Below are 15,544 nucleotides of genomic sequence, written 5' to 3'. Positions count from 1 at the left end.
AGACAGGAAAAAAAGTCCTATAACTCCCAGTATGCCCCAGCCAAGTTGGAAGTTGTAGGACTTTTTTCAGTCTAAACATGCATAGGATTGCATCCGTAGTGTGTATATCAACTGTATTATATATTGCTTATATTGTATATTTCTGATTTATGATATGCAAGCAACCTAAAATCATCATCTAGCAACACAGAATGGCTTTATTAGCAGGCTTATCTAGAATTATCCTAACCATAAGTAAGTCATAACTCACAGGTAAAGCAGATATTCAGTGTATTGCTGCAATACACAAGGCAGTAAATAATGCTGTAAATAACACACAAGGCAGTAAATAATGCTGACAGGTGGCCATTCTTAATTGAAATGAATTCTCCAGAGGGATGGTAAATGCACATGGGAGAAAATCTGGAGATCAAAAGGGAGTAATTTGGGCGGTAGAGGCTGGTGCTTCCTATTTCAGTGGGGCGATGTCTGCACTGGGTTTCAGTCAAAACCAGTGAGAACTCTAAAGGAGCTCTCCAAGGTGCTGAACCTGTTAGGGTTCTGACTGATTCTGACTGAAACCCAGTGCGGATTTACAGCCCCACTAGAATAAGAGCCATCAGTCTCCACCGAACTTGGGCAGACCTAGACAACTGTGTGGAAGAAACAGAAACAGAGCTTTCGTAGGCAGCAATCCTGAATAGGCTTACTAGGGCGCAAGCCCCACTAAATATAATGAGACTTACTTCTATATAAACATGTGCTGTTAAAGCTTGCATTTAGATGCAATTGTGCTGTTAAAATTCCCATTTAGAGATTTTGCTATCCTGAGAGATTAACAGGCATTTAGCTCACTTTGACGTGTCTAGGGTTTTTGTTTGGAGAGGGTGTAGAAGACATACAGTTCAAATTTATAACCTTCTGTGCTCAGAATTTAGTGATAAGTGGATTCCCTCAGTTCTGTTAGGGCCGCCACTTACATATCACCATAAAAGAGGATATGCACCACTAAAAAAGGAGGTGAAGGAGGACCCTGATTTGCATAAAATGTGAATATGCTAATTTACATGTATAAATTCATATGCTAATTTACATGTATATTGTATTTTAGTGTTTTAATTTCTGTAAACTGCCCAGAGAGCTTCGGCTATGGGGCGGTATACAAATGTAAATCATCATCATCATGCAAATTTAGGAACCATGAATATAATTTAAATAATAAAATTTCATAGTGGAGAAGACTGGGACCAGGTGACCTCCGTGGCTGCCTGTTGGGTCTGCTGCCCAGGTGCTCTTGATGGGAAACGTCAGGGCTCAGCTCTTCCTCCTGAGGGTTCTTTATCTTTAAACCAGACTTCGACTGGGCAGCCCTTCAAATAGAGGACTGTCCTCTGGCAGCATTTCAAATAGAGGACTGGCTTCTGTAAAAGAGGACAGCCATGTTCTGGTCCAGAAATAATCTGACAGGCCTGGATTATTCTTTGACACAGGGAGCAATCCTATGTCCCCTAGACAGTGTCTGGGAGATACAGGATTTCTCAGTTTCCTGGCTCCGCACTTGAAGACAGGGCTCTGACCTCGGAGCCAGGAAAATGTGCTCCCTGCCCGTTCACAGCCTGCATGGAGAGAACCATGCCGGCTTCCTCTCCACGCTTGGTAAACAGAGCATGGAGATGGGGGAAAGGAGGTGTTCCTGGGCGCAGGGAGGGGAAGCAGTCAGGGCAGCTGGCTCACACCTTTTCCTATCACTTCCCCAGCCTCCTGCCCTCCCCCGCCCCAAAGCCTCCGCTAGACAGGTGAGATGCCCGTCTAGTTGAAATGCGGCATGTGGGGTGCAACGCGCCTCCATCTCTGCCTAGGATACTTGTAAGCCTCTGTGTTCGGGGGCTTATGCGTACCCAGGGCGCAACCCATAGGATTGTGCCCAAAGGCCCCCAAACTGGGCTCCAGTTTAGGCTTGGTGTGCTCGGCTGGACTGACGAAGTCATCAACCTTCACCAGTGCCAACCCTATTGAGGCCCAGCACACATAGACAGGTGTCAGCCCCTGGCTAGGCTGGCCAGCTGCAAAACAGGACAGAGCTCCTGCACCTTCAACAGTAGTGTAGAAGAGGGAATTTCAGCAGGTGTAGCTTGCATGACAACACTAAACAGCTGGCAGAGTCCCAGCAAGGCACCCTCTCAAAGAGGGGGGGGACACTCTGTGTGCGCATGTGAATGCACATGCATGCTCACATGTCTGGTTCCAGACACTTCCCAGAATTCCCCCCCTTCCAGAACCTAGATTGCTCCTACTACACATATCATGGGGTTATGTAACTTCCTATCTAGGGAGGTTCAGTAGGACCCTTCTCTTTTGAGGCTTCGTTGTTGTTGTTCAGTCGTTCAGTCGTGTCCGACTCTTTGTGACCCCATGGACCACAGCACGCTGGGCCTTCCTGTCCTGCGCTCTCTCCCGGAGCGTGCTCAAGTTCATATTCATTGCATCCGTGATGCTATCGAGCCATCTCATCCTCTGCCGTCCCCTTCTCCTTTTGCCTTCAGTCTTTCCCAGCATCAGGGTCTTTTCCAGAGAGTTTTCTCTTCGCATTAGGTGGCCAAAATATTTCAGCTTCAGCTTCAGTCTCTGTCCTTCCAATGAGCACTCAGGGTTGATTTCCTTTAGGATGGACTGATTTGACCTCCTTGCAGTCCAGGGGACTCGTAAGAGTCTTCTCCAGCACCACAGTTCGAAAACATCAATTCTTCGGCGCTCAGCCTTCCTTATAGTCCAGCTCTCACAGCCATACATTACTACTGGAAAACCATAGCTTTGATTAGACGGACCTTTGTCGGCAAGGTGATGTCTCTGCTTCTTACTATGCTGTCTAGGTTTGCCATAGCTTTCCTCCCAAGGAGCAAGCGTCTTTTAATTTCATGGCTACAGTCACCGTCTGCGGTGATCTTGGAGCCCAAGAAAATAAAATCTGTCACTGCTTCCATTTCTTCCCCTTCCATATGCCAGGAAGTGATGGGGCCAGATGCCATGATCTTAGTTTTTTTAATGTTGAGTTTCAAACCAGCTTTTGCACTCTCCTCTTTCACCCTCATGAGCTTTAAAAAAGAAAGTCTGGCTTTTGGTTTGGGCTTTTCTTTCTCCCTGTATTTGTTGACTGTATTTTTAAAAAGTGATCCTATTTTGCTCTCAGATTAATTGTATCTTTAATTGTTAGCTTTGATTTTAACTCTAAAATTGTCTGCTTGTATTTTATTGTAAAGCCCCTTGAGTGTGGGGAGGGGGGGAAGGGGGCTATTTAGCACCTAAAAGTAGGGTATAAATACCTTAATAACAAACAAACCAAACAAAAGCCTGCTTTGAGCAGCCTGAAGGAGCCTGATACTGACGGATCTTGGAAGTTGTCCAGACCTGGCCAGTACCTTCGTGGGAGACTGTGTAGGAATCCAGGTGCCCAGCTCAACCATAAACAATGTGGCAGCTGCCTCAGGGCTTTTCTACACAAGGTATTTATCATATGCTCATCATCGTATGCTGATCAAATGTGCAGATGACACAAAATTGGGCGGGATAGCTAATACTTTGGAAGACAGAAACAAAATTCAAAGTGATCTTGATACACTGGAGCACTGTGCAGAAAACAACAGAATGACATTTAATAGGGATAAATGCCAAGTTCTCCACCTAGGAAAAAGAAACCAAATGCACAGTTACAAGATGGGAGATACGTGGCTCAACAACATTGCAAGCGAGAAGGGTTTTGGAATTGTTGTTGATCACAAGCTGAATATGAGCCAACAATGTGATGCGGCTGCAAAAAAGGCCAATGGTATTTTGGGCTGCATTAATAGAAGCATAGCTTCCAAATCCCGGGAAGTACTAGTTCCCATTCTACTCAGCACTGGTTAGGCCTCATCTGGAGTACTGTGTCCAGTTTTGGGTACCGCACTTTAAGAAGGATGCAGACAAGCTGGAGAGGGTCCAGAGGAGGGCAACAAAGATGATCAGGGGACTGGAAACAAAGCCCTATGAAGAGAGACTGAAAGAACTGGGCATGTTTATCCTTGAGAAGAGAAGACTGAGGGGAGATATGAGAGCACTCTTCAAGTACTTGAAAGGTTGTCCCAGAGAAGAAGGCCAGGATCTCTTCTTGATCATCCCAGAGTGCAGGATATGGAATAATGGGCTCAAGTTCCAGGAAGCCAGATTCTGGCTGAACATCAGGAGAAACTTCCTGACTGTTAGAGCAATACAACAATGGAACCAGTTCCCTAGGGAGGTAGTGGGCTCCCCCACATGAGGCTGGACAACCATCTGTTGGGGATGCTCTGACTTGGATTCCTGCGTTGAGCAGGGGGTTGGACTTAATGGCCTTGTAGGCCCCTTCCAACCCTACTATTTTATGATTCCCAATTCATGGTTGTTTGCAAGTTCTTTAGACAACATTGTGACCCTCCAGTTTTGCTTCTGTGTCTAACCAGCTCTTTCAGTAAGTTTTTTTAGAGTAGGGAAAATGCATCATTTAATTGTGAAAGCAAAACAAAGTGACATTTCCTCGTGTGTGTTTGCTCTACTTGGCTATAGCACAGTGCCGCCTAGAGGTTATGTAGCAGAAAAGCAGGAAAGGAAACATTTCTTGTGTAGTGCTCGGATCCCAATTCTGTGATGAAACCAAAGGCAGCTACAGCAGATTAAAAACCAATTAACAGCCTCATCAGTCAGAAGACAGATTTTGGGTGGCCATTAAAAGGCAACATATGGTCAATTATTTCATTTACTATGATATTTTTTACCATCATGGCAGGGGTGGGGGTGGGGGTGGCAGCAGTGTTTAGATTTTCTGCCTGAAGTACCAGATTGTCTTGGGCCAGTCCAGGCATTGCAAACACAGTTTGTTGGATTGGACGTAGATGTGATGTGATAAATCACAGCTGAACAACAGCTGTTAATTTTGCTTAACATTTGCCAACAGGCCGTATGGTCTAACCAATTCAGCTTTTTCACCTAGCACACCATCTAAATTTATCCCCAGCACTGGTAATATAACAAGCTGACCTCTGCTTCTGTTTTCCACCAACCAAGAAACCTGTCTGGTTCATCCAGGATGGATATAGTTTTGCGTTAACAGCTGCATTTTATACTTTCAAAAATGGGGACATTGTCTGCTGCTTCTTGTTGCCAGTGGGGAAACCAGAAACCATCACATCATGCAGAGCTCAGTTTGAATGTCTGCAAACATTTATAAATAAAGGTCTGTAAACTAGGGCTGTGCAAGGACCACCCACTTTGCATTGGATGCTGATTCGGACCTTCCAAAGCAGCCCTGCTTCACTTTGGACCGATTCAGACCTAACCCACTTCGCCTCGGATTTGGATCCAAAGCGAGATTCAGATATCCAAATTATTCAGATTTGACATTTTCCCATTGACTTGCATTGGAAAACAGAAACAGCCATAACCGTTTCAGTTTTTCTGATACATACATGAAATTCAGGGACATGGCAGCCCCCAAAGAGAGGATTCCACCTGCCAAAGTTCAGACAGTTTGGCCCAGTAGTTTTTGTGCTAGATGAAGGTGAAATATGATTTTTTCAACAAAATCTCTCAAAGCGAAGAGCTATAAATTTTCACTGTTTCCACAGAAGTGCATGAAATTTGGGGATCTGTCAGCCCCCAAGGAGGGGATTCCACCTGCCAAAGTTCAGACAGCTTGGCCCAGTAGTTTTTGTGCTAGGCACAGATAAAATGTGCTGTTCTCAGAAACTCAAACTAGGGATGTGGAAAACCCCCTTACCTGGCGTCCGTGGGGGTCTGCAGCGGGGGGAGAGGTAATCCATCCCTCCCCCCCCGGAATCCTCACTGGCTGGCTCTACTCCGCGGCAAGTCCACAGAGCCGCCAGCCAGCTCCGAAGTGCCAGCGATACGGCTGCCATTGCCATATTGCTGGCTGGGCGGATTGACCACGGTGCAGCCACAATTGGCATCCGAGATGCCATTTGCGGCCGTAAAGGCCTTAGTTAAAGGTAAATGACACCATTTATGGCTGTGCTTTTAATTAACGCAGATATTTGTGTAGCCTATCACGTAAAAGCAGGGACCCATGGAGGATTTCTCCCCCATCCCTAACTCAAACCAAAGGTCATAAAGGGATCATCAGAGAAGTTAGGTGCTTTAGTGGTGATTAGGAGGAGGTCACTATCCCTCATTTCTGCTCTAACTTTCTTTGAAGGGCAAATAACCCCTCTCCCCTTTCCTATTCAGCTTCACAGTGGATGACTTCAGGGTCTCTCTGGCTGAGTGGAATACACGTTACCTGGGAAAACAGGCTGGCTGGCAGGCTGTGCTATGTTTTCAACACAAACTCTCAAAGCAAAGAGCTATAACTTTTCACCGGTTGCACAGAAGTGCATGAAATCTGGGCAACAGGCAGCCCCAATGCCAAGACCCCGAAGATGCATCATATTGGGCTTGCTTTGCCGCACAGTGTAGTATTATTTAAATAATAGACATTATGTAAGTACTGCTTTGCCCACTGTACGAAAGGCACTTACCTTTCGCGGCTTCTGTTTATGGTTGGGGGGGAGGTGTTCCGTCCCTCCCCCTGGAATCCTCACCAGGGGGGGAGGCGCTCTGTTTCTCCCCCCCCTGGAATCCTGGCCAGCCGGCTGTGCTCCGCAGGGATTCTGCGGAGCCGCCAGCTGGCTCCGCCAGCAGCCGGACATCTGGCCGCTGGCTAGCAGGGATGCAAATGGCGGTGGCCGTAGCCGCTGCTGTTTGTGTCCCTGCAGTCAGACGTGATAGGCTACATAAATGTTTACGTAGCCTATCATGGCAGACTTAAAAAACAACAACAACAACATGCGTACGCACATTGCGTATGCGCGTTGTTGTTGTTGTTGTTGTTTTTAAAGTCAGACATGATAGGCTACGTAAACATTTACGTAGCCTATCACAGTTTTTTTAAAAAAAACCTAGCCATGATAGGCTACGTAAATCTTTACATAGCCTATCACATTTTTTGTTTTTGTTTTTTTTAACTGGAAATGGCGGTGGCGGCAGCCAGTCGGAAGACCGGCCGCCACCGGAGCCGCCGCCGAACCGCCGCCGGAGCCGCCGCCGAACCGCCGCCGGAGCCGCCGCTGCCAGAGCCGCCGCCGGAGCCGCCGCCGCCAGGAAGATCCGCCCAAGGTAAGTCTCATCCCGGGGGGGTGGCGGGGGGGTGGCAGGCCGTTCCGCCACCGATTTCAGGGGGCCGAATGCGCTGGCATTCAGCCTCCCCGAGATCCATGGCGGAATTTTCGTACATCCCTAATTTTGAAATGTGGACGTGCGTAGTGCTTTGCTTGATCACAACACAAGCACGCATACAGAGACACACACACAGACACACAAGAGCAAAAGAAAAGTTCTGTTCGAATACAGAACTACGTACAAGCAAACCAAAGGGTTTTGGGGTTTTTAAGGGGAAAGATATAGAGTTCCAAAATGGGAAGGGAAGGAATACAGGAATTGAGAAGGGCAGGGTTGGGGGAGCCAAAGAACAAGGCAAGGCAACTAAACTACTTTTTAAATTTGTCTTGTTTTTTATTAAATAAAGAATAAGAAAGAAAGAAAGAACTAATAAGAATGGTTGAATAATTCAGAAGGGGGGGCAAAGAACAAGGCAAAAAAGGAGGAAACTAATATACTTTGTAAATGTTTTTGGTTTTTTAAATATATGATCTAGAAAAGAAAGAAAGGGAATAGTTGAACTGAAAAGGGCTGGGTGGGAAAGAAAAAGAAGAACAATGCTGCAGTACAACACGCACACCCACTCCACAGATCTAGCCAACTAACCAATTCTAACCGCTCTCTCTAATCACCATCTCTAACAGCACTCTCTCTCTCTCGCAATGAAACAAACACAGGCTGATCTCTCCAATATATATAGTATTCCCCCCACCCCTCCTCCACCACTGTCACAGATTGGAGACTGCTGGGTTTAGTTTAGCCCTAATTTGTCAATTAGAGTTGCCATTAGCCAAAGCTCCCTCCCTCCCTCCTCCTCCTCCTCCTCCTCTCTCCATTGTCCCCTCCCTCCTTCTCATCTCCCCCTCCCTGATCTTTCACAATTTCATACATTTAGAGACAGGCTATCTGGGCTTCAGAAGACATCAGAATGGCTTCCAGTCTCTGAGGTGGACTGAGGTGCTTTGGCGGTAACCCACTTCACTTTGGACTGCCTTGGTGCTGATCTGATCTGCTTTGGATTTATTTATTTATTTAAAATATTCCTTGGCAGCCTTTCAGGGCAGAAGCAGCTTACAACAATAAAATACATAAAAACAGTTAAAACATTAAAAGAGATAAAATATAAAAACAATAAAAACAACAATAAAAGCCAAGAATAAAATCAGCAACAATGTTAACAGCAGTAACAGCAAAATAGCAGTCATATCAAGAGAAGGCCAAGGTAAAATAATATGTTTTCAAGGCCTTCTTAAAAGTCTGCGTGATGGAACATGGTGGACCTCTGATGGCAGCTTGTTCCAAAGGTGTGGGGCCACTGCAGAGAAAGCCCTCTCACGTGTGGTTACCCACCCACCTGACTGCTCTCATGGGTGGGCAAATAAGAAGGGCCTCTCTTTCTGATCTTAAAGTGCAGGGAGGCTGATATGAGTGTAGTGGTCCTTCAAGTAACTTGGTCCCAAACCATTTAAGGCTTTAAAGACCAAAACCAGCACTTTGAATTGGGCTTGGAAACGCACCGGTAACCAGTGCAGCTGGCGCAGTATAGGCATTATATGATCGAATTGCCTCGCCCCCACCAATATTCAGGCAGCCACATTCTGCACATGCTGGAGTTTCTGAACCGTCTTCAAAGGCAGCCCCACGTATAACACATTACAGTAGTCCAGCCTGGATGTGACTAGTGCGTGGATAACTGAGGCAAGGTCTGTCATCTCCAGATAGGGCTGCAGCTGGCATACCAGTCTAACCTGGTAAAAAGCACTCCTGGACACCGCAACCACCTGGGCTTCCCCAGTTAGCTCAGAGTCCAGGAGGACACCCAGGCTGTGCACCTGGTCTTTCAGGGGGAGTGCAACCCCATCTAAGACTAGTTGTGAACCTCCATCCGAAGTAGTTGGTAGTGAAGTAGTAGCGAACCTCCATCCCAACCCATAGGACTGCTGTCTTGTCTGGATTAAGTTTCAGCTTGTTCACCCTCACCCATCCCAAAACAGCCTCCAGACACTGGTTCAAAAGTTCCACAGCCTTCCTGGGATGTGCAGATGGAAATGAGAGGTAGAGCTGAGTATCGTCTGCGTACTGATGACATTTCAGCCCAAACCTCCTGATGACTTCCCCCAGCGGTTTCATGTAGATGTTAAAAAGCACGAGGGACAAGATAGAACCTTGCAACACCCCACGGTCTAATGGCCAAGGGGTGGAACCAAAGTCCCCCAGCACCACCTTCTGAGACTGCTCCTCCAGAAAGGACTGGAACCACTTTAAGACTGTGCCTCCCAAGCCCAATCCAGATAAATGATCCAGAAGGATACCATGGTCAATGGTGTCAAAAGCCACTGAGAGGTGCCTTGGGGGTGCCTCGGATCTCACCAAGGCACCCCCAAAGGATGCTGATTTGCTTTGGTATTTGGATTCAGCACCGAAGCGATGCACAGCCCTACTGTAAACATTCCAATATATATGCAGCCTTCTCTTCCATATCATGTTAAGACTCTGACTATACAGACATCTCGAGTACAACATCCAGCTAGCCTCCTGTCTCCTATTCCAGCCCCCTTGCCAGCCCACTTTCTGTAATATATTGCCAGATGAAGAGATCTGGAAATCTCAAACCCTTGCACTTTTTCGGTACTCTTTGAATTGGCCTATTTGGATTTTGGAATTTTTCTTATGATCAACATCTCCGCCTTTGCTCATTGCATATGCTTCTTGTAAACATGAGAAAGCAGGATAAGGTAGAAGAAAGCAAAGACGTATTGCAGCACTGTTTATCCTCGATGAGATACCCTGGTCAGCTTTCCCCCAACGCTGATGCATGCAGTGGTTTCTCCAGCATTTTGGACACTCAAGCAAAGGGATCATTTCACCTGCTCGGTTCCTCCTTTTTCCTTTATTGCTTTGGATGAGAAGTTTCATCATGTCAGCCACACACGCAATTAAAATACAGAACAGTGTGCTGAAAATGGAAGCCATCTGAACTGTGATTAAAGGGGAGGGGGGGAACTTATAAGAGTGATCCATTCGTGAACAATTAAATCATGCACTTAAAATAGAATGAGTAAAATGACGATAGTGAGGTAGGTAACATAAAGTGGATCAAGGGAGCAGAGCCAACCATGCTGAAAAACTAATTTGAGCTGGATGTGAGTGTATTATAGCAACAGGAGCCAGATCAATGGTCTAAATGCGCATTAGGTGGTGATGTTGTTCAAATGTTGTTCAAGCTAAGCATTGGTGCCTGGCCTGCATGAGGCTCAGATGAAGTGTGATGCTCAGTTCAGGGGAAGCTGGCAGCTCCGATGTCAGTGGGGCGGTGAATCCGCTCCAAATTTCAGTCAGAACCAGTCAGAACTCTAAAAGAGCTCTCCAAGGTGCTCTGCACTTTGGAGAGCTCCTTTAGAGTTCTGACTGGTTCTGACTGATACTCGGAGCGTATTCACTGCCCCACTGACATTGGAGCTGCCAGCCTCCACTGGCTCAGTTATTTGTATCTTTCCCCGGAATTATGAATTGAGTGTGGGCTGAAGGGATGGCAGCATTGGGCCCTTCCCACTGAATCTGCCCCAAGTGGGCCAAGACCCAGCAAAGGGCTCTTTAACCCTGTCTTCTCTGGTGCAAGCAACAATAGTGGGTCTATCAGGATCCTGTATATCAATAGCAAACCCATTCTCTGAGTGTTGGATCCCCGTACGTAGCCAAAACAAGAGCATCCGCCTACAAGAGGGAGGTGTCAGCAGAATTTGGAGACCTCCCACAGTTTGCAGACATATAACAAAAATATTTAGGGAAGAAACTACCCAAACAGCATGCTCAGTAGGCACGTAATGCTGGCTGGCTGTTGACGGTGGCGCTGGGGGAAATGGAAAGTGGGGGGTGGGGGGACAGAATTAAGTATTCCAGAAAAGGGTATGGCTGCTGGAACCCTGAACAGGAACCCTTGCATGACCCACTTGTTCCCTTCTTATTATGCACCTCAGTTGCTTGCTTGCTTGCTTGCTTATTTATTTATTTATTATTTTATTACATTGTTATAGTGCCCAATAGTCGAAATTCTCTGTGCAGTTCACAATTCAAACTGTAAAATACAACTTGGAAAAAAAAAACACTTTTAAATGTTTAAAAATACCAATTTAAAACCAAGGTAAAAGCCAACAGCAAAAGGGAGCACAAGCTTGCACAAAGACGATGCAAGCAGACAATAAGAGAAGCAAAAAAGCATTTTGAAGAGCGTATCACTAACAACATCAAGGCCAACCATAAAGAATTCTTTAAATATACCAGAAGCAGGAAACCAGCTAGGGAGGCAGTTGGACCCTTGGATGACAATGGAGATGAGGAAGTACTGAAGGAGGACAAGGAGATTGCAGAGAAGCTGAGTGAATTCTTTGCATCGGTCTTCACTGCAAAAGATATAGGACAGATACCTGTACCTGAACTGATGTTTTCAGGAAGGGATTCTGAGCAACTGAGGCAAATAGTGGTGACAAAAAATGAAGTTCTCAACCTTATTGATAAATTGAAAGCAAATAAATCACCAACCCCAGATGGTATCCATCCTAGAGTTCTCAAAGAGCTCAAATATGAAATTGCTGATCTTCTAACCAAAATATGCAACATGTCCCTAAGATCAGCCTCTGTACCAGAGGACTGGAAGATGGCCAATGTAACACCAATTTTTAAAAAGGGATTCAGGGGGGATCCAAGAAATTACAGGCCAGTTAGCGTAACGTCTGTTCTGGTTAAATTGGTTGAAGGCAGTATTAAAGTTAAAATTAGTAAGCATATAGAAGGACAAGCCCTGCTGAAAAAGAATTATCATGGCTTCTGCAAAGGTAAGTCCTGTCTCACTAACCTTTGAGAGTTCTTTGAAAGTGTCAATAGACGTGTAGACAGGGGTGATCCTGTAGACTTTGTTTACTTGGACTTCCAAAAGGCTTTTGACAAAGTCTCTCACCAAAGACTCCTGAGCAAACTTAGCAGTCATGGAATAAGAGGAGAGGTCCTCTTATGGATTAATAAGTGGTTAAAGAACAGAAAGCGGAGAGTGGGAATAAATGGTAAATTCTCCCAATGGAAGGATGTAAACAGTGAAGTCCCACAGGGATCTGTATTCGGACCAGTGTTTTTCAACTTGTTCATAAATGATCTGGAATTAGGAGTGAGCCATGAAGTTTGCCAATTACACCAAATTATTTAGGGTGGTTAAGACAAAAAGGGATTGTGAAGAGCTCCAAAATGATCTCTCCAAACTGGGATAATGGGCATCTAAATGGCAAATGCAGTTCAATGTAAGCAAGTGTAAAATGATGCATGTTGGGGCAAAAAAATCCCAACTTCAAGTATAACCTGATGGGGTCTGAGCTAGCGATAACTGACCAACAGGGAGATTTTGGGGTTGTGGTGGACAGCTCAATGCAAATGTCAACCCAATGTGCGGCTACTGTAAAAAAGGCAAACTACATGTTAGGCATAATTAGAAAAGGAATTGGGAACAAAACTGCCAATGTCGTACTGCCCTTATACGAATCTATGGTGCGACCACACTTGAAATACTGTGTACAGTTCTGGTCACCACACTGAAAAAAGGATATTGTAGAGCTGGAAAAGGTACAGAAAAGGGCAACTAAAATGATCAAGGGTCTGGAGCATCTCCCCAATGAGGAAAGGTTAAAACAGCTGGGATTGTTTAGCTTGGAAAAAAGGAGAGTAAGGGGAGACATGATAAAGGTGTACAAAATTATGCATGGTGTGGAGAATGTGGATAGGGAAACTTTTTTTTCTCCCTCTCACATAATACTAGAACCCAACGGGGTCATCCCATGAAGCTGAGTGGTGGGAGATTCAGGACAGATAACAGGAAGGACTTCACACAGCGCAGAGTTAAACTATGGAATTCGCTTCCACAGGATGTAGTGATGGCCACCAACTTGGATGGCTTTAAAGGGGGTTATTTATTTATTTATTTATTTATTACATTTCTTAATCACCCATCTGGCCAGTCACCCGGCCACTCTGGACGATATACAACAGTACAATTTAAAACAGTAAAGTTACACATTAAAGCATCTTCTAAAAATATCCTAACCTACCCCAACTTAAACAAATTCCTGGAAGAGAAGTCTATCAGTGGCTACTAGGCTTGAGGGCTATGTGCTACCTCCAGTACCTGAGGAGATGTGTCTGTGTACACCAGTTGCCGGGAGTCATGGGCGGGAGGGTGCTGTTGCACTCGTGTCCTGCTTGTGGGTTCCTGGTTGACAGCTGGTTGGCCACTGCGTGAATGTTGTGCTTGACTGGATGGACCCTTGGTCTGATCCAGCATGGCTCTTCTTTGCATTGAGCAGGGGGTTGGACTTGATGGTATTATAGGCCCCTTCCAACCCTACGATTTTATGATTCTATGATTCTATGTTCTTAGCAGTTACAGCCTAGGGAAAGCCTGTGTGGAAAGGTGTGTTTTCAGGAGGCATTTAAAAGAAGTTATATTTTCTGCCTCCCAAACTGCATGGGAGACGGTTTTCCAGAGGGTGGGTGCTGCTACAGACAAGGCCCGCCATCAAGGTTCTTCACGGCAATATTCTGTGCATTTTGAAATGACCAGCAGGACCTCCTCTGAAGCTCTTAAATGTCATCAGTGTATATATAAGGGGAAGGCAGTCTGCTAGGTATCCTGGTCCCAAGTTGTTTAGGGCTTTATGTGATAATAACATAACCTTGTACGTGGCTCGGTAGCTGATAGGCAACCAGTGCAGTTCTTTTAACACCGGTGTGATGTGAGCATAGCTGGGTGTCCCAGTGAGCACCTAGCTGCAGCTTCTGAATCACACACAAATGTAGCCCCACATAGAGCGCATTGCACTAGTCTAATCGTGAGGTTGGCAGTGCATGGATCATCGTGGCTAGGCTAGTCCAGGAACGGGTGTAGTTGGCCTGCTGACCGGAGTTGGTGATGGGCGCTCCAGGCCACCGAGGCCACCCGGGCCTCTAGTGAAAAAGATGGATCCAGAAGCACCCCCAAACTACAGACCTGCTCCTTCAGAGGAAGTGCAACTCCATCCAGAACAGGAAAACACCCCAATTCCCAGAACTGAGAACCGCCAACCAATACGGTCTGTGTCTTATCAGGATTCAGTTTCAGTTTATTGACCCTCGTCCAAGCCATGACTGCATCCAAGCACCAATTCAGAATGTACACAGCCTCTCCCGATTCAGATGTCACCGAAAAATAGAGCTGGGTGTTGTCAGCATACTGGTGACACCTTGCCCCAAACCTCCTGATGACCACTCCCAATGGCTTCCTATAGATATTAAAGAACATTGGGGCAGGATAGTGCCCTGTGATACCCACAGTTCAGCTGCCATGGGGCTGAGGTGCAGTCACCCAATGCTATTCTCTGGAACTGACCCCACAAGTACGAGTCGAACCACTGTAGAACAGTGCCTCCAACTCTCAGCTCACAGAGGCGGTCCAGGAGAATACCATGGTCAATGGTATCAAAAGCCACTGAGAGATTAAGAAGAAATAACAGGGTCACGCTCCCCCTGTCTCTCTCCCGAAGACGTCATCCATCACGGCAACCAAGGCCGATTCTGTCCCAAAGTTGGGCCTGAATCCCGACTGGAATGGATCCAGAGAATCAGTTTCATCCAAGAGCGCCTGCAGTTGAGACACCACCATTCTCTCAAGCACCTTGCTCAAGAACGGGGTGTTTGCGACTAGATGATAGCACAGATCTCTGGATCAAGGGAGGTTTTTTTCAGGGGTGGTTGCACCACTGCCTCCTTCAAGGCAGTAGGGACCACCCCATCACACAATTATGTGTTCACCACTCCCCAATCCATCTGGTCACCCCCCCATGGCTAGCTCAGATAAGCCATGACAGGAAAGGGTCGAGAGAGCATGTGGTGGGTCAAACAGATGCAAGCATCTTGTCCTCGTCCTCAGGCTCCAAAAACTGAAATTGATCCCACAAAACAGGATAAGACGATGCATGGACACCTTCAACAGACACTGCATCAATAGTGGTGTTCAAGTCAGCATGAAGGTGAACAATTTTATTCTCAAAGTGTCTTGCAGACTCGTCACAGTGCCATTATTCCCATCACAGGCACCATTAGGGCCAGACCACGGGGTGCAGGCCCAGGGCCTGCAATCCAGGAGGGCCCTCAAATGACCTGCTCTGCACCATGGATAGCTCCTTTTGAGTTCTGACTGGCTCTGACTGAAACCCGGAGTGGATTCACTGTCTCACTGACATCGGAGCAACCAGCCTCCACTGCCTCAGCCTGAGGTTCTACCCCCATGCTACAGTGTGATTAGGGATGTTGGGGGGGGTGGAGC

Source organism: Heloderma suspectum, chromosome 3 (assembly GCF_057233095.1).
Source record: "Heloderma suspectum isolate Gila_16-S chromosome 3, 16-S_ref, whole genome shotgun sequence".
In the NCBI taxonomy this organism is placed as follows: Eukaryota; Metazoa; Chordata; class Lepidosauria; order Squamata; family Helodermatidae; genus Heloderma; species Heloderma suspectum.
Note: the sequence above shows the minus strand (reverse complement) of the source record.